Raw genomic sequence first — 19,752 nt, 5'->3', positions numbered from 1 at the left:
TCATTGTTTCCCCCAATTCTGGACACGTGGTGAGGCCACATGGGCCAGCCTGGCTTCGTACAGCATCAGCTTGATGATGTTCTGCTGAGGTCCGCGTTCCCCGATGGACCAGAGTGCCCTGGTCCACTCGAGCTCCTGTGGGATGGATCAGGTTCTTGGTTCTTGATTTGTTTTGGGGCGTTGCATTATAAGGCAGAAGCTTGGGATAGAGGTGTTTTACGCTAGAATTCTGGGAAAGGGAAGGAAGGTTTTGGAGGAGTTGAATTGCTGGAGTATGTATGGGGATTGTTTTCAGGGTTAATGGCGTGTGGAGAGGCAGTAGACAGAAAGGAAGGTTGCTCGGAGACCCGTCTGAAAACCCCCGTTTTGTGAAAAAAAGAGCTTTTCTGGCATCAGGACCACTGAGAACAATTGACATAGATTGAACTCTGAGCTTCTGGGGCTGTTTATCCAAACAAAGAGTCACTAGGGTCAGGCGGTGCTGGCTCTCGGCTGCAGAGGGCAGCTGTCCCTCAGCGTTCAGACCTGAGACTCGGCTAAGGTTTGAAAAGCTGGTGTGTTGGGAACATACACCGGGGGTGGGGAGTGGGGGAGACTAGGGGACAACCGGGAGATGTGTCGGCAGGCCGTTTGGGAAAGCAGGTGAGCAGCAGTGGGGGCTTGGATTGGAGCAGGAAAGCTGGCAGTGGTGAGAAGCAGTGGGGGCCTGGATGTATTTCAAAGGTAGAAGCAGCAGGATTTGCTGACAGAGTGCATAAGGGGTGTGAGGACAGAGAGAGGAGTTGAGTTGACGAGGAGGCTCTTGGCCTGGGCAACGAGAAGGGGAGGGAGGCTGTGGGTAGAGCTTGGTTCGAGGGACAGCTGGGGAGCTCACTTGTAGCCATTGTTTGCGATTCTGTTGGGATCCAAGCAGAGCTGTCATGGGGGCAGTTGTAAGTGGGCATCGGAGCTTGGGAGAGGGGTCGGGGCTGGAAGTGGCAATGAAGATGGGTGATGCTGTGCTCACTGAGGGAGGGTGCGCAGAGGGGACAAGCAAGCCCAGGCCAGACGTGAGCAGTGGCTGTGTGTGAGGAAGACCCCGGGAAGAAGGGAAGAGAGTCCCAGGAGGAGGATGTGGTCCACTCTGACATGTCAGGAAAGGTTGTGAGGAGGACTGAGGGTTGCCTTCGAGTTTGGTGACGTGGACGGCACTGTGGCAGTGCTGGCGGTGCTGTGGGGCCTGGTCAGAGGGAAGGCCCACCTGGACGGTGCTAGAAGCGGGAGAGAGGGTTCCAGTGACTTTGGTCCAGGGTGTATCAGCGTCTGGGTGCTGAGCAGCCCAGCCCCGCCGGGCCCCTGAGGTCCGTGGTGGTGTTTCCACGTTGCAGGTGGCGAAGGCGCAGGGTCAGAGCTCAGCGCAGCTTTCTCGAGAGTGCGGAGCCGGCGGGCTGTGGCGCCAGGTCCCAAGGCACGCACGCTGTTGTCCGCTGCCCGCCCCTGAAGTTCGGAGAGAGACTGCTGAAGGGGGAAAGGGAGCAGCGAGTTGAAGTTGCAGGAAAACACTTAAGTCCTGCTTGAAATGCTTCTGTTGGAGATTCTCTTTCTTCTTCTTACTTAGAAATTTCATTCTGTCCGAGGGTGGTACGTGCATGTGCTCAGAAGTCAAAGAGCCCTGAACGGTCCGGTCGGGGAGCGGCTTCTTGCAGCGCGTCCACGTCCCCAGCAGTAGCTGTGTAGGGGCGGGGTCTTTGATGTGTCACTTTGAGAAAAAGTCGCATTTTGAACTCCCATCTTCCCCACGTGGTTGGGTCACAGTTTTTGCTTAGATCCATAATTTGGTTAATTGTTCTGACTTTGTAAATGTCGCTCACTCTTGAGCCGGTTAGTGTAGTGTGATATATTTCCTTTTTGTTCAACTGTTTGTTTTCCTGTTTTCTTGAACTAAACAATTACCACTGTTTTTTTTCCTGTTTGCTTGATATATTTTTTTATTTTAATTTTACTTTTTTTAGATTTTATTTATTTATTTGACTGACAGAGAGATCACAAGTAGGCAGACAGGCAGGCAGAGAGAGAGGAGGAAGCAGGCTCCCTGCTGAGCAGAGAGCCCGATGCAGGACTCGATCCCAGAACCCTGAAATCCTGACCTGAGCCGAAGGCAGAGGCTTTAACCCACTGAGCCACCCAGACATCCCTGTTTGCTTGATATTCTTAAGAGTTCTCACTCTCTCTGACAGCTCATAAGTTAGGCCTCTTAATAAAATTTTCCGTGTGCTCAGGCATATTACTTCTGTCTTCACCCCCAGGGACATCTGTTTTCTTGCATGCTGGACAGGTTGCTCTGCTGGCCGGCTAGAGATGGTACCAGGGTTGAGCTGTGCAGGGCAGATCCTGCTGGAACAGAATGCTGATGGGGAAGACAGTGACCAGGGGCTCAGAGGGAGGGGGACAGCATCCTCCTGAGGGAGCTGGTCTGGGAAGGGTGAGCGTGATTTGCGATAGTTGGGGAAAGGCATTCCAGGTGGAGAAAGTGAGAAGCTGAGCTGGACGAGATGGGTTCCTTTTTGTTAACCTGCAAAGCCTGTGTTGTGGTGCCTTGCTGGGTGGTACAAATTAACTTAGTTACAGACTCTTCCTTTAAGAGCTTTAGATAGGTTTCCATGGGAAATGGGACATTCAGTTTGTTAAACATCTGTCATCAATTTTTTTATTTTTTTGAAAGATTTTATTTTTTAACTAATCTCTTAAAGTAAGCATCCAATGTAGGGCTCAAACTTACCCTTCATTGGGGCACCTGGGTGGCTCAGTGGGTTAAGCCTCTGCCTTCGGCTCAGGTCATGATCTCAGGGTCCTGGGATCGAGCCCCACATGCAGCTTTCTGCTCAGCGGGAGCCTGCTTCCCCCCGACCCCCCCGCCTGCCTCTCTGTCTATTTGGGATCTCTCCCTCTGTCAAATAAATAAATAAATCTAAAAAAAAACCCCCACAAAAAACCCTGAACCCCAAGATCGAGAGTCTTATGCTCTACTGACTGAGCCAGCCAGGAGCCCCTGTCATAAATTTTTAATGTTTTCTTAAAACCTGAGCATAGGCTATATTAAGACATTTCATCCAAGAGATAATCTTAACCTGTTGATTTCACATACCGGTTCATGAAAAAACCTTCATGGACTGTCTGCCAAGGAGGCGGCGCAGCCTCTCGTCATGCAGGTGCGGACACGGCAGCGCCTGCTGCGGCTGTCGGGCGGGGGCAGGATGCGCGACTACAGGACATTTCAGAAGCCACTCTGTGTCCAGCTGGACGCGAGGAGGGTGTGCAGGGAGTCTGGGGGTGTCGTGGGAGGGAGCAGGCGGGCGCCGCCCTGGTTTCTGTGGCCCCGTTCGGGAGGCCGGCTGGGAACGAGGGCTGCAGAACCAAGAATGCGTGGGCTGGCTTCTCTGAAGAGAAGCATCGCTCGGTTTGAAGTGCTGAGGCAGAATTGTACGAAGTAAAGTCCATAAATGCCTTCCAGGACTGCCAACCCCGGGCCACCTTCTGTGTCGCTGCCTGGCTGCTCCCACGGATGGTCAGGACCCTGGGTTTGCCTCAGCGGGTCTGCCGTGTCCGCAGGCTGCCTGCTGTCTGACGCTTCCGCTTCGTGCTCAGAGCTTTGCGAAGAACGCCCTTTGCCTTTCCAGTACTCGTGGCGTTTGGGACTCAAAATCGCACGGCAGGGAAGTCGCAGAGTTGGGATACTGGCCATTTACGTGTGCCGCTCACCGTGCGTTCTCGAGGCGTACGTGGTTTTGTGGCAACAGGGGAGTGCTCACTGCCCCCACTGTCGAGGTGAGCCCCCAGCTAGATCCAGACTGTCCCCCTGAGGCTCCACGTGGTGGCCGCAGGCTCTCCTGTCCCTTTACACGAAAGCTTAGCACGTGGTGCTCCTGTGTGTGGGCCCTGCCTGTGACAGAGAGCCCAACGGTGGCCTGCAGGCGGGCAGCATCGTCAGGCGCCACCGCGCCTCCGCCGTGTAGGAATGCGTTGTCACCAGGGTTGCCGACCATTGCACGTGGTTCTCAGTCATTGGTGTTTCTGCTCATATTTTTTTTCCCAGATGTTATTTATTTATTTGACCAAGAGAGCACAAGTAGGCGAGAGACAGGCAGAGAGAGAGGGGGAAGCAGTCTCCCCACTGAGCAGAGAGCCCGATGTGGGGCTTGATCCCAGGACCCTGAGATCATGACCCGAGCCGAAGGCAGACACGTCCCCGACTGAACAACACAGGTGCCCCATTCCTGCTCATATTGAAGAAAGATCGTGGCTTCATTGAAGACTCATAAAGATGAGAAAACAGGTCTGTTTCTGACTGAGCAGGAGGCAGGCAGCTTTTCCTGTGATTCTTACACTCCGAGTAAGGGCGAGAGAGGATGTTTCTTTCTTTCTACCTGCATTGGCATATGGTAGGTATGGGGGCAGGGGGCCAGTAGGGTGTTGGGAGTGGGGATGGTGAGGAAGCATTTTAGATTTGTGTCTGCTGCTCATGCATCCTAAGTGGTTTAAGAAAATACACAAACTTTCCATCACTTCTTCTTTGATACACTGTCCATTAAAAAGGACAGGGGTCTCAGCAAAAAATTCAGCTGAATTGGCCAGAAGATTCGGTTAGGTATTTCATTTCCTGTAGCTAACAAGACGCACACAGACGCTGACCGTCCTTCATCATTAGGGAAGCGCCCGTGACCGTCACCGTGAGGTAGCGCTGCAGTCCTGTGAGAGAGCCTCCCATCCCCCACAACAAGGCGGCAAAAGGGGACAGTGGCCAGCTGCAGGCGGGCGGAGCAGCCAGAACTAGGTCTTGCTTTGCTGGTGGGGACACAGAGGTTATAGCCACTTGGAAAAATAGTTTGGCAGTTTCTTGTAAACTTGAATATATACTTTTCATACAACCCAGCAGGCCCACACAGAGACCTTTACCTGGGAGAAATGAAGGTTCATGTCTACACAGAGGCCTGGGTATGCTTGCTCACAGTGCTGTGTTCATAGTCCTGGAGAGGGAGGCCAGCTCGAAGGTCCGTCGGGTGGGACATGGGGAACAGTTGGAGCGTTCTGCGGTGGGAGCGCGCTCGGCGACAGAGAGGCACTGACCGCGACACACAGGCGAGTGTCCTGAGCGTTGAGCCGCGGGCGGGCACAGAGCTCCGTACCGCTGTGGTTCCACCCTGAGAACGTTTGGATAAAGGCAAAACTGTGGGGATAGATCGGATTGGTGGTTGCGGGGGCCCAGGTGAGGGAGGAGAGGGTGGAGTACAGACAGGCTGAGGGCGCCTCGTGGGTGATGGAAATAGGCCGCATCTTCCCTGTGATGGGGGTTACACGCCGCGTGTGTCGGTTACAACCCAGCGAACTCTGGTTTACTGGATGCAAGTTTTACCTCAATAAGCCGAACCTGAGAAAGGTAGGTGACTGACGTATATACCCACGTAGGTATTAGACACACATAGGCACACACATTTATGCGCACACTGGAGCTCACTTTTTCTTCCTAGTGGATTAAATTTTATTTTTCTGGGTTAGGTATCCTGGAAGTTTGTAGCACACTTTCTGAAAACACATGACCTTGGAGTCTTTGGTTGATGTTGTATTCCTGTTCATGACCTGAAGGCTTTATAATGTGGTTTGTTTTTGTGTGGCACAGTTCCAGGTTATAGGTGTCATAGAATTAGCACATATGTAAAAGATGTTTTAAAAGTTAAATTGTTTTAAGAGTCCATGTTCAAGCTATTGTAGCTGTGGAGAAAAATAGTTTTTACTAGCCTTAAAAATTAATAAAAAGTGTTTTTTGATTCATGACAAGCTTAATTACACAGTCTTTTGCTCTATCTTTATTCAGCTGTGGTTGTACGGTACAATTACATTTTAAACCACCAGACATAAGAATGTACACAGAAAGAGATACATGCTGGCGTCACCAACTCAAGGCCTAGTTGTGACTGTGAATCAGTCTCTTCGCGGTACGTGAGGGGGCTGCTTGCTATTACTGTGTGATGCTTCGTGGTCTCCTGCAGAGCCGTGGGCTAGCATTCTGTCCTAGTAAACCCTTCTTAGCAAAGCCACAACAGTGGGCATGGAGGGGGATTCGAGAGGAACGTTGTGGAATTTCATTTAAAAATCAAAATTTGTTTGACTTCGGAAAACAGGAAGGCCATCCATTTAGAGGTCTTTGTTATTTTATGATTGGAGGATGTTGCTGTGTGTGATTGTGATGGGACCTGTGACGCAGCGACAGCCCCATAAGAGGTGCTCCCTGAGCTGCCTCAGGTTTGCTGTGCACGGCTTGCATGGCCCTGGATCCTGGGGGCTGGCCTCCCCTGTACTTGGTCATCTCACGGGAAATACGCACTCATCGCCTCCTTGACAGTCGTGTTTAGGAACAGAGGAGAGAGCAGGATGTTCTGCCCCCATTTTTTATTGTCCGGCCTCCTCCCTGTGTTTTGCTGTGGGAATCTCTGCCTTAACTGGTGTTGAAGGCTTGGCCCGTTCTGGGATGTGACATTTCCAGCTGCTGTCAACCAGGTGGCGGTCCTGCTACAGCTGTCACCGTGCAGTCCGGCAGTGCGTGCTTCCGTACGACACGGTGGAGGGTCACTGGCATACTCGGTGTCTGCTAACACTTGCAGTGGGACTCCCTGTTGGACTGAGAAGCTGTATTGCAGAGTAAAATGCCAGGGCACGGGAAACACGTACGAGTGTTCAGCCATGCTTGTTTTCTTCTGTTTTTCCAAAGGGTACTTCCCGGGTCTTCTTGAACAAGATCCGCTGGAAGAGAGTAAAGTCGGTCCGGCTTTCCTGGAGGACCCGGGATCCTCAGTCGAACACAGGCGTCTTCAGTGTGTGCTGGCCCCGCTACTGCCTCTTCCTTAACATCGGGCAGTACGGGGGCAGCCTCCAAGCGCTCTGCCCCCAGCTTTGCTAGTCTGCTGCTCCCTTTTGTTGTTGTTGTTGGTTTGGTTTGTTAAGTGAAATGTTTTCTTTCACAGAAAAGCTGTAAGGAGTGGCGTGGCCAGCTTCCAGACAGCCTTCGCCCAGATTCCGCGGCTGTTAGCATTTGGGACGCTCGCCTGCACACACCCCCCCACCCCACCCCCCCCCGCCCCGGCTGCGGCCTCAGATTTGCCCGCAGAGCCCTCGGAGCCTAAGGTGCATCTGGTACATCTTCATGCCCTTTACCCTTCGATACTTCAGGGAGGATTTACTAAGAACAAGCCTCTTCATATAACCAAAAATCATCAGTACAGTCATGAAATTGGCAAAATCTCACATTGTTGCGGTCTCTGGTGTACGTACCGGCCGTATTCACAGTTGCTCTGTTAACGATGGCGGTTTTCCTTCGTTTGGGGCCAGTCTAGACTCGCGTGTGGTCTTTCAGCCGGGATGTGTCTCTCAGCCTTTCTCTGTCATGGCATCGCCTGTTCTGGTGGGTTTGTAGGTCAGTCTTCTGGTTGGGCTCCTGTGGAGTTGCTCTTGCTTAAACTCAGATGATGCATTTTGGGGCCAGACCTTCGGAGAAGTGGTACTGTGCCTTTCTCAGGGCCCCGTGTTGTTTCCCGGATCCATTCTGTCCGTGTCAGGATGGCACACGGCATCGGCTTGTTCTGTGACACCGCTGCGGATTCTGCAACCCTGTTCATGACCTGCCGAGTCAGAAACTCAGAAACACACTCTTGAGGCTCTGCTTTTAACAAGCCCTAAAAATGATTTGGATATGTGCTGACGTTTGAGGACTGTTGGTGTCGGGTGATCAGGTGGGGCCTCTGCTCCGTGGCCGCGCTCCACGGCAGCCGCCATCCTTTGGAATTGATGAAGAGCCTGTAGGGAGTATTTGAGGCTATGTGGCCTTTCGGACTTCGAGACTGACCGTCTGGTCCCCACCGATGATTCTTGCTTGAAATAGCTATTGCTGGGTGGTCCGCAGCGGGGGTGCTGTCCCCTCTCCCCTGTCGGCTGGCGTGCTCCCGTAGAGCAGAGTTACCCTCCTTTGGCCACTTACTCACCGTTCGCCCGCAGGCGCCTCACGGGTTCTTGCTTGGCCCAGTGGCTTGTAGTCCGTACCTGTCATTCATACCGATGCTGGGAGGCCTCCTGACTAGGCCTTCCCGGGGTCATCTCCTGTGTTTGGACATGTCCCTGTTCTTTTCTGAGCATTTCCTTCCTTTTGGCACAGTAAGATACCCCCGGCATTTCTTGTGGTTTCTCTGCCCCGTCATGGAATCAGCTATTTCTCCAAGGATCCCTGGTTCCTTTTGGTGGGAAATGGAGTTGAGAGGCCAAGATCTGAATGGTGAGTGTCTCCTTTGTCACCGGTGTTACTGCTCCCCGCGCCTTCTGTGTGTGTGCACACGGGCATGCGCATCTGTACTCCAGATGCAAATGTCTTACTGTGTTTTTAGGAGCCGGTGAGGTCTCTGATCAGTTGTACTGGCTTCTGGTTAAGACCTTTCTCCTTCCTTCCTTTCCTGCCTTTTCTGTCCCTTCCCTTCTTCCTTCCTCCCCTGCCCTCCCCTTCCCTTCCTTTTTGCCCTCCCTTCCCCCAACCCTCCCCTCCCCTCCCCTTCCTTCTTGGGCCCCTGCAGCGGGGCGGGGGGGGGGGGTGTCTCAAATGCATCTTTGTACTTTGGTGGTTAGTCAAATGTGAGAGTAGAATGTATTCTCAGATTTGGGGATTTATGTTGGGGTTCCCCTGTTTCTAGCATCCCTCCTCTAAATTTCATTTGGCCCCCAGCCCCCATTTCTTCTAAGACCTAATCCTAGTGAGACTTTAACTTTCTGCCACTAAAGCTCGCCCTGGGTTGGGAAGCGCATTTAATCAGAGGCGCAACAGACTGGCAGATGTCCTGGGGTGACTCCGTTTTTTAGGGGCGAGCCTTCACCTCTTGTGTGTGCCTCTGTGCTTCCTGGGCTGTCCTGCCTATGCTCGGTTTGACTATCTGCCAGGGATTTGGGCCGTGCATTTATATTCGGACTTGGAGCTAAGTGTTTTGCAGCCCTCTTATTTCCAAAATTTCCCCCTTAAATTGATACCCACCCGGCTGCGCCTGAAGATGGCACCGTGAGGCCGCAGTCCTGGCCTCCCGGAGTTGGGGCTCCCAGTGTTGCTGGGCAGGAAAGTGACAGACACTCCTAGTTTGTACCAGATGCAGGGGCAGTTCTGACAGTAAATTCTTCTCAAGTGCTTGCCTGCCTTCGGTCATTTTCCCGATCTTCAAATAGTTGTTTTTGGTGAATTTGGCTGACGTTTATAATTCTCTGTGGGAGGAATTGCTCCATCATTTTCATGTAACTATTGTGGAAGGCTTATGCGCCTTTTTGTCCTGTTTATTTTTCCCTCTGAAATGTAGCTTTGTCCTTATTTTTATACCCAGCGTTTCATTATGGTGATTTTCAAACAAATGGCCAAGTCGCAAGAATTCCCTGTTAACACCCGCGGACCCCGCCGCCGTGATGGGTTACTGTTCTTATGTCTCCCGTGGACGGCGGGTTATCCCTTCCTCCGCACCGCAGTCTGCCCCGCGTGTTTCAGCGCGTGTGTGGTGCCCGCAGCTCGTTCTTTACGGGTGTGTTTCGGTGTGGGGCTGCGGTGCCGGCTGCTCTGCCCGCAGGCCCGCCTCCGAGCTGTGCTGAACGCGTCTGCCTTTAGCCCGAACGCGTCCTGAAACGTAGACCGTTGTCATCCCCCTGAAGGTTCCTTCCTGCAGGTGCCGGCTCCTGCCACTGCCCTCACCCTGAGCCCTGGCCACTGCTGTCCCCCACCCAGGTCAGTTGTGCCTGCCCGGGGGTTTCCCGTCAACAGAATCAGACCGTGTGCGAGCTGCGTGAGGCTAGGTTCGGCATAGCATTGCTGAGTTCATCCGTGTGGTGCATACCTGTCATTCGCTCCTTCTTAAATTACTATTATTACTTTTTGAGAGGGGTTGGGGTGGGCGGCGGGGAGAGAGAATCTTGAGTAGGCTCCACGCCCAGCACGAGGCCCAGTGTGGGGTTCGATCTCATGACCAAAGGATCACGGCCTGCGCCGGTCCGAGGAGTCGGGTGCTCGGCCGCCTGAGCCACCCGGGCTCCCCGTCGTGCCTTTTCATCGCAGAGCTGTGGTTCGTCGTGGGAGTCTCAGATCTTGCTGGTCCATTCTTTCTTGGTCAGCTCCTTCACTTTTGAAAGAAACTTTGGCTGGGTGTGCAGAATTCTAGGTTGCCGTTTTTTTTCTTTCTGCCTGCTAAACATACTGTTCTATCATCTTCTGGTCTCTGTGCACATTTCTGAAACTCATTTTCTACAACTTTATCTTCTTTGATGCTCTGCTTTGCAAATTTCAGCCTCTCAGCTTCCCAACACTTGGAGTTTTCTCTCATCAAACCACCTGAGGCTCCTGTGCTCTTGGTTTCCCTTTCTGTGCCCTGGGCCACGGGTGCCCCCAGCTGGACAGAGAGGGGGTGATGGGGCTCACAGGCCTGCGCTGCTCACTGGCTCAAGATCTGAGAAAAGTAGTTTCATGGATTTTGACCATTTTTCTATTTGTTTAACATGGTGGGGGGCGGGGTGCGTTTCCCATACCAGTTACTCCCTCACGTCTGAAGTGGATGTCCCTGTCAGTGCCTTTTTTTTTTTTTTTTAAAGATTTTATTTATTTGACAGACAGAGATCACCAGTAGGCAGAGAGGCAGGCAGAGAGAGTGAGGAAGCAGGCTCCCCGCGGAGCAGAGAGCCTGATGCAGGACTCGATTCCAGGACCCTGGGATCATGACCTGAGCCGAAGGCAGAGGGTTTAACCCTCTGAGCCACCCAGGTGCCCCCTTAAGTCAGTGCTTTTTAATGGAAAACAGCTCTTATGCTCTATTTCTAAATGTTGTGAAAAGCATTATGACAGAAATTTACTTTGTTTTAATCTTAATTTAGCTACTGTTTTTATGGTCTAGAAAATCTCAAATGTATTTCCATTTTGACAGGGAAATCTGTATTTTGGCCCAACTTTCATTTTAGGTATTTCATTATTAAACTGGCTTAGGCTGATTGGTTTATTCTGCATTGTATTTAATGGAAAGTAGCGTTTCCTGCCTGGCTTGCCACATGCTGTACCATTTGTCATGAATGTAACCATTAATCCCAACTCCAGGCAAAAGTCCGTTTGTTCCAGTCTCTTGCCCACTCCGTCGGTGCTGTTAGTGGCTGAGCAGCGGGGACGGCCGGACCTGCTCGTGCGCGAACGCGGACAGGAGGAAGTGTGGCACAGGTCACTCCGTCAGTCGTGGCCGAGCTCCTGCAGTGACCCAGGCCCTGTACAGAGGACTGTTCATTTTTTCCCTCTGATCTTTCAGATGTTTGGATGGAGATTTGGAATTGGTTCTGGCTTTTCTTCTAGTTTTTGATACAAAGTCTATCACTTTAAAAAAACACCTTTGTTAATTTGTGAAATTGAGGTTATCATTAAAAATTAATGCTAGAGGATGTCTTGGTGGCTCAGTTGTTGAAGCGATTGCCTTTGGCTCCGGTCATGATCCTGGACTCCTGGGGTCGAGTCCTGCTTCCGCACCCTGCTCAGCGGGAGTCTGCTTCTCCCTCCTTCCCCTCTGATGTTCTCACTCGGTCTCTCTCTCAAATAAATAAACAAATCTTTATAAAAAAATTAATGCTTGAACGGTGACTTTAATAATTTTATTATGTAAATTTATGAAATGACATACCACAAAGCAAGTGTGTGTGTGCCGCATAGTTTTTACCTGCTGGTGATGGCTGCTTTGAAATAAAAGCCCAGGAGATGGTGGCGTTTGGGTGTGCATACGGCAGAAGCTCAGTGCAGCGCGGATTAGGACCTGCTCTAGAGTGAGGGACTGACTGATTTCTGGGCCCCATGGCTAGACTAATACTTGAAACATAACAGGGAAGGATTTGGGCACCTGGAAATGACGGATTTGTTCTGGACTTGCCATGTTGGTGTTGTGTTCATGTGGGAACTGTGGATCCTACATCTATCATCTGTTGGTGGACCCAGAGCAGAGAAGACTTGGTCAGCCTTGGACTGAGCTGTACCTACGAAAATGTTAATCTCTCTTGTGTGTGCTTCGTTTTGTCATAAATCCTGATATAAATTTCTTGAATGAAAAATTTTGAATTAGTGAATATATAACATTTTAAAAATTAATAGCAATTTATTGGTTCTCTTTAATTTGACTTTTAATCTTAAATCTTTTTTTTTTTTTTTTTAAGATTTTATTTATTTGACAGACAGAGATCACAAGTAGGCGGGGGGGGGGGGGGGGGGGGGAGAAGCAGACTCCCCGCTGAGCAGAGAGCCCGATGTGGGGCTTGATCCCAGGACTGTGGGATCATGACCCGAGCCGAAGGCAGAGGCTTTAACACACTGAGCCACCCAGGTGCCCCATTCTTAAATCTTCAGGTTTATTAAAGATTAGGATATACTTTTACTTACTAGGTAACGAAGGTCGTTTTCTGTTACGTTGTATACATCTGGAAGATTGTTCAGGTAGTGGAAGAAGATGTACCCTCCCTTCTGTTTGCCCTTACCCCCCACCTTTTTCCCCCACCTTACTTTTATTTAAGTAGGAAGATGTGAGAGGGAAGGAAGGCAGTGTGCACCTTTGGAGGTGTTTCACGAGTGGATTTTATCAAGAGGAGGAGAAGGATGAAAGCCGGCTCAGATTCTGGCGTGGCGTTTACAGGGCGATCATGCTGCCTGATTTCGTATTAGGACCTCCTGTGGCTGCTGCCAGGAGTCAGCCCCGATGGTAGTGCAGGTGTGTTTCTTTTGCTGCGGCTTGTGGCCGTGGTGACCTGTGCCTTCTGTCTGCAGCATGTGACTTTGTGTAAGGGGGTGGGGACGGGGGCCGTGATAGGTGCACACAGGGAAGGAGTGTGCTCTGTTCTCCAAGACCTGTGAGCCCCAGGCTGGGCTCAGCTGAACCAGAAGACATTAGGAATGAGAGTGTACACAGTGTAGTTCTCCACTGTGTAGAAAGGTCGTGTTTACAGGGTGTGTGGACTGTGGCTTTGAGGTCATGTGTGAACAGCTGTCAATGTACAGTGTAAGTTTTGGGACTGGGAATGTGTAGATGTGTTTTACATTAAACCCTATAGGTAGTGATGCTCTTATTTTTGTGTTCTCTTATTCTTAATAGATTAATTTACACTTCTGTTGTTTACTTAAAGATAGTATTTGATTTCTGTAAAAAGCTTGGGAAATATGCATTAGAAAATCCCTGTACTTAGAGGTGGCTCTTAGGCAGGAATTCAAGGATACCAATGAAAGGAGTGCGCCTTAAGCATCTCTGAGTCTAGCCAGGCGTTATATGTACTTACAGCAAAAAACAAACGTACTCTCTCTCATAAATAATTTAAACGTGCTTTATGTAGACAGATTGCTTAGTAACTTTATTTTTAGCGTAATGAGTTGTGGAAATACTTAAAACCATAGCTGAACTAAATTATAGTTTCTCTTGGAAGTAAAAAAAAATGTAATAATGATTTTAAGAAGAACATTTAAATACTTTTAACGAGTTTTTGCAGTTCCTTGGTCCTTCTCCCCCCAGTCATTTAATGGGAAATAAAATAGATTTCTAAAAAAATATTCAAATTAGGTATATCTGTGTTTTAAGTAACTCCTATATTATAGGAGACCCACATTCCTCTCCGCTATAATTAGGTCATATTGTTCTCCTCTAGGATCAGATTCTGGATGTGCTTAGTCGTTGCTGTGAATTACCTTTCTATCTGTTTCTGATGTTGGCTTTTCTTGTTTTTAATGAACTGTCTTACTGTCTGTCAGATGTCTGGAAAGACTAGGCACCTGGGTGGCTCAGTGGTTAGGCCGCTGCCTTCGGCTCAGGTCATGATCTCAGGGTCCTGGGATCGAGTCCCGCATCGGGCTCTCTGCTCGGCAGGGAGCCTGCTTCCCTCTCTCTGCCTGCCTCTCTGCCTGCTTGTGATCTCTGTCTGTCAAATAAATAAATAAAATCTTTAAAAAAAAAAAAAAAAAAAAGATGTCCGGAAAGACTGCATCCCGGAGAACAGTAGTCAGTATTGTAACGGCTTTATTTAATGAACTGAAAGATGGTTTTTTCCCCTAAAATATTAGCTTTCTCGGAAGTTAAAAAAAGTTCTCTAGGATACTTTCTAACTTAATGGATTGAAGGCTGCAGGTACAGGTAATCTTTTAGATTTCAAACTTTTGTGGGGCTGAAGTTGAAAATGTTATATCGTACTGCAGCTTATGAGTTTGTCTGCTTTTAAAATGTGTACACTAAAGGATATGTACCGTGGGACTGGTAAGTTTTGAGTTCCTTTTCCACATTGGCTCTTGCAGGTGCGCACAGGCCTTAGAAGGAGTTTCAGTTTGGGAATTAGACTGTCCTTGAGGTAAGTCAAGTTCAGTCTTGTCTTTTTCTCAGGTCAGTTAAGGTCCCTGGAATGTGACAACAGAGGAGGAACGTGCCCACAGTTGCCTTCCAGGTGAGATGGGTGCCAGCCGGTCGCTCCTTCTGTCTTCGTTGGGCTGTCCTCCACAGTGGGGTTCCCCGCTCATTCTGTAGTCTTACCTTTTAGCCAGTTGTGGACTTAGTGACTGCTTTGCGCGTCAGCTGCGAATGTTGATGTATCTGCGCATGTTTTTCTCCCAGTGACCTCTTCAGGGGATTTAGATTTATGAAATTAAAATGCCCGCTGCGTCTTCTTGTGGTTTGCCCACAGTCAATTGTATTAGTTAAAAAAAGATTTGAATTGAGAAAGTTTTGGCCTACTCTTCAAGGATAAAAACATACTGAGAATTAAGATTACATAGATTGTCAGCGCATTGAGAAAAACGTATTTCCCTTTTGCTGGTTTCAGATAATAGAGTGAATCTGAGAAAGGGCATCAGAAGCCAGTGTAGGACCGGGTCTTGGCTCTGGATCCCTCGTAGCCAGCCCAGTATGAGATAACCCTGTGTATGAGCAGCCCAGTATGAGATAACCCTGTGTATGAGCAGTCCTTCTGGAAGGACTTGTCCAGTCAGTGGTTCCTGCAACCAGAGAGTCGCGGAGACATTGGAGCGTGTGCGTTATTATACTAAGGGTCCTTCAGGGTAAAGGACGAGATGTGCACGCCCACCTCTGGGCCGGGGAGCCGCACCTCGGGTCAAGTGTGATCTCGATTCTGGATCCCTTCTCCAGGGGTTCATGTGAACGCTTTTTCCCAGTGTAGCCCGTGCTATAATGTGTGTAGTAGAGCAGCGTCCTAGAGCATTGCGTGGGTGGGAAATGTTGGCTTCTTTCTCCGTTCTGGTTCTTTCTGTTGTAGATGGCTTGCCTAACAGGTACACAGAAAGCGCTTATACATTGCTCAGGTTGTTCTGCCCTCCCCTTTTCTTTACAACTCTGGGTGCTGATTGGCTCTACACGTTACACAGACTCACCTCTGATTGTGTACTTAGGTTCCATGTGCCAACACCGTGTTTACAGTACTGCTTCTCTAACTCAGCTGGCTATCAGAACAATGAATGTGTGTGCTAGGTGTTTCTTTGGTTCTTTTAAAAAGCTTTTATTGTGGAAAATTTGAAATATACATAAAACTAGAATCAGATAATGAACCTTTTTCAGCCTTTACCGTGCCCTCACGTACTTAAAAGTAATTTAAAATCTTCCCTCTCAGGGCACCTGGGCGGCTAAGTCATTTGAGTGTCCTCAGCTCAGGTCTTGATCTCAGGGTGGTGGGTTTGGGCCCTGTGTTAGGCTCCACGCTGGGTGTGGAGCCTACTTAGAGAGAGAGAGAAGGGGAGGGAGGGAATCTTTTCTCTAATAAAACTAGGTAATGTTTGATTTTCTAATTTCCCCATTTGTTTAAAGAGCCTTTAACCTGTTGGTTGGCAGATCGCTGACATTTCCCATTCCCTGCTTTGCACCGGTTCAATTTCATTTTTAAATAACAGCTTCTGTTGATGCTCTTTGAAAAAACTGTCATTTATCCTATAGACGTCACCACATTCTGAGTTCTGCTGATTGTATCATGTGATGTTGTTTAATTCATAAATTTCAGAACCGGCTGCTGGAAGCCCGACTCAGGGACGGTGACATTAGTCACTTGTTCAGACGGTGCTGTGATTCTTCCCCCTGGTGGCTTCCGTGGGCATTGAAGGTGGTGGCCTGGGTCCTTCCGTGGGAATCGCAGAAGCGGTGGCGACCGGACTCGGCCATGCCTTCCCTACTTGTTAGCTGGAGCTTTCTTGTTTGTTCGCTAACTGCTTGGGTATCCTGAAATGTATCCTGAAACGTAGCTCATACAGAAAACTTAGGATAGTGCATAATTCTTACATTTACTGGTTTCAGAATGCAAGTGGTGACTTAGGCAAGTGAGAGTTATTTTTGGCATCATAAGTGCACGGATATTAAGATGACCTTTATATATGTATGTTCACACACACGCATGCATATGATGTGTATGTGAATTTTCCGCCATCATTCTCTTCGGTGGTTGCCCTTCATGGGTATCTTCTGTGTCCTTTGGAAATGGCTCCAGTAATTTTTTTAGAGTTTCTTGTTTGTGGGCACAATAACATAGTTCCAGGCTCAGTTTCTACCCTTCTTGCCACAGACCTGAAATCAGCCGTCTCTCTAGGGAGCCTTAATTCCTTTCAGTGGAAAATGGTGTTTCGGGCTCCAGTATGGATGCTTTGAGGGTACCTCGAGGGTTTCACTGCTTCCAGGCTTGGCTAGGGCATACACGTCGGAAGTGCTCATTGTTTAGAAAGAGGAAAAAAATAAAGCCATGAGTTTACCTCAATACTTCCAACTTAAATTTAAGATTAAAATGGGGCACCTGGGTGGCTCAGTCAGTTGGGTCATGGTCCTTCTGCTTGGGTCATGGTCCTGGGGTCCTGGGATTGGGCCCCATCTTGGGCTCCCTGCTGAAAGTCGGCTTCTCTCTCCCCCTCTGCTGCTACCCTGCTCGTGCTTGTTCTCTCTCTCATACAAATAAATCTAAAATTAAAAATAATTACAAGATTAAAATGGTTTATTACTGAAGAAGTTTTGAGGTGCAAAGTCATTAAGCATCTGCCTTTGGCTCAGGTCATGATCCCAGGGTCCTGGGGTGGAGCCTACATGGGCTCCCTGCTCAGCGGGAAGCCTGTTCTCCCTCTCCCACTCCCCCTGCTTGTGTTCCCTCTCTCGCTGGGTCTCTCTCTGTCAAATAATTACAGTCTTTAAAAACAAATTAAAATAGTTTACTTCTTTATGTTTGTATCTCATTTCTCTTTTGCTTAGAATCTTGATTCTAATATTTTTTTTTTTAAGATTTTATTTATTTATTTGACAAACAGAGATCACAAGTAGGCAGAGAGGCAGGCAGAGAGAGAGAGGAGGAAGCAGGTTCCCTTCTGAGCAGAGAGCCCAATGCGGGGCTCGATCCCAGGACCCTGAAATCATGACCTGAGCCGAAGGCAGAGGCTTTAACCCACTGAGCCACCCAGGCGCCCCTAGAATCTTGGTTCTTAACACGAGCACGTTTATGTCATTGCTTCCTCGTTCATGTGTGTGACACCTGTGTGTCATTTCAGAATCACAGTGCCAGTGGGAGCGCCTGGGTGGCTCAGTGGGTTAAGCTCTGCCTTCGGCTCAGGTCATGATCTCAGGGTCCTGGGATCGTGTCCCACATCGGGCTCTCTGCTCAGCAGGAAGCCTGCTTCCTCTTCTCTCTCTGCCTGCCTCTCTGCCTACTTGTGATCTCTGTCTGTCAAATAAAAAAAAAAAAAGAATCACAGTGCCAGTGTCACCACTGACAAGACCTCTCAATGCATTTGAACATGGCTTCTCTGTTTCGTCTTGGTTTCATTTGTATTATCACTAAAAGCAGTGTTAGATTTCGTTACAGCGCTCGTATGCCGCGGGAGGTGTCACCGTGGGACAGACAGACATAGCTCCTCCCTGAGGTTACACCACCACTTTGAAAGTTAGGCTAATGGGTTTCATTTTTGCTTTTGAAGGTTAGGGAGCAGTGGGAACGGGCGGACACAGCTGACGGGAGGATCACCTCGTTCCCACACTTCAGACGGTAGTTTGGCAGCGCTCACTAACGTGGGGCGAGCGCACGGGCCTTGTGGTGCCATTCCAGGCACACACACAACAGAGATTGTGCACGTGCAAACGAGTGATTTGTAGTAGTCCCGGGGGGAGCTAGCCCCCCGCTCAGCAGCGGAAGAGCAGGCAGAGGATGGAGGTGCGCCCGCACGACGTGACGGCCAAGCGCCATGGCCCAGCACAGATGCTTCCCATAATGTGCTTTAAAAAAATGGCTAAGCCCCAAAGAGTACGTACTGTGTGATTTTCTTGTAAATTCAGAAACAAAAGGACATTTTGGAATGTCCACATTCTAACGTATACGTGTGTGTATTTCTCAGTGTAGCTCGCCTGGACCGCTGTGCTGAGTGCAGCCACCTGCGTCCCCCGTGTGCTCACTTCTGGCCCCAGCCCTGCTCAGCGGCGTCATTTTTACAATAACGCCACTTGACAGTACACTGTAAAACCTAGTTACGTGTGATTTTATTGTAGTCTGTCTCGCCTGATAGAATGTAAACTTGATGTGGGCAAAAGAATGATCCTAGAGCCAGTGGCAGCTGGTTGCCTTGTAGTAGTACTGGTAGCTTGAAACCAAGCGGGGGCGCGGTGACACCGCAGAGATCAGCAGACGCCTGCTGGTCTGGCTTCTCCCACTCACTCCCTCAGACCCACTTGTCGAATACATACCAGGGCATCCTGGCGTCTGTCTGTCTTCGTACAGCCCTGAGGTCTTCTTGGTGTCTGAACAGTGCCTGGCATGGCTCACCAGATTCTCAGACGAATTTTATTACTGAAGAAGTTTTGAGGTGCAGATGGCAGAAACTTAACACTAGCTAAAGTGGAAAAAGGGAATCTATCATTTTATGTGACTTGGAATGTATTTAACAAATAAGTTACGGGTTGGTATCTGGAAGTAGGTCTCCAGAAAGTCAACTAAGAAGAAGAAGTACCCATAAATCCTAAAGGAACTGTAACTACTATCAAAAATAAATGAGAAGTCTAATAATTCTTGGATCTAGCCTTGCTTAAAATGACAAGAAATGAAAAATCAGCTTCTAGTCACCCCCCACCCCCCGCCCAAGCCCTGAGGCCGTTGGTAGTCACGGTCTTTCTCCCCAGCCCGCAGCAACCAGCCCCGCACCTCTTGGACTCACAGACTTGCCTGGTGTGCCCGTGGCGTGTCAGTGGAATCCTACATCCCGTCTGTGGTCCTTCGTGGCCACAGCTCACTTCGGGTCCATCTGTGTGGTAGAAGGTGTCGGCACCCTTGCTTTTTATTGTGAGTGGTGTGCAGCGTGAACACCCGGCCCTTGCCCCTGCTTGTTAAGCCCGTGGCTCTGGCCTCTGGCCGCAGCTGTATGTGCGCAGAGCCCCGGGGGCCCAGCCTCTGTCTTGTTCCCCAGCTTGACAGAGGTGTAGCAAAGGTGGAAGCAGCCACTGAAGCCCGGTCCGGGTTCCTGCTCTTGACCTTCTGGAGCTCTCACAGCCTCTCTCGTCCCCCTGCCCCAGCAGCTCCCGGGGGACAGTATTTCATGTGCTTTTCACCGCTTTCTCCTGCCAGCTGTTGCATCGTCTTGGATTCAGAAACCTCTCCTCTCCTTTTTTCATTTTAGTGGTTAGAGATTAATTTCTTGAGCTGAAAGAAGGGGGAAGGCGGAATCTTGGAACACGTCAGCCAGTCGGGCCCCGGTGAGGTTCAGTG

The 19,752-nt window shown here is 49.6% G+C and overlaps 1 protein-coding gene across 6 annotated transcripts in view; it reads left to right on the top strand.

The window, feature by feature from the left end:
* Positions 1-19,752, top strand: part of PTK2 (protein tyrosine kinase 2) — a 248,642-nt gene that overhangs the window by 26,147 nt on the left and 202,743 nt on the right. For 2 of the 6 annotated variants that reach the window (XM_032315948.1, XM_032315949.1), the window contains exon 4: positions 6,996-7,155. The exons of 2 other annotated variants lie outside the window; for them this stretch is intronic. The gene's annotated coding sequence lies outside the window, so the exon portion shown is untranslated. Of the gene's footprint in view, positions 1-6,995; positions 7,156-14,326; positions 14,380-19,752 lie in introns of all 6 variants that reach the window. 2 more of the 6 variants (XM_032315951.1, XM_032315952.1) reach the window with 2 other exon arrangements.

The sequence above is a fragment of the Mustela erminea genome, chromosome 16 (assembly GCF_009829155.1).
Source record: "Mustela erminea isolate mMusErm1 chromosome 16, mMusErm1.Pri, whole genome shotgun sequence".
In the NCBI taxonomy this organism is placed as follows: Eukaryota; Metazoa; Chordata; class Mammalia; order Carnivora; family Mustelidae; genus Mustela; species Mustela erminea.
Note: the sequence above shows the minus strand (reverse complement) of the source record. Positions and strands in the feature narration are given on the sequence as shown.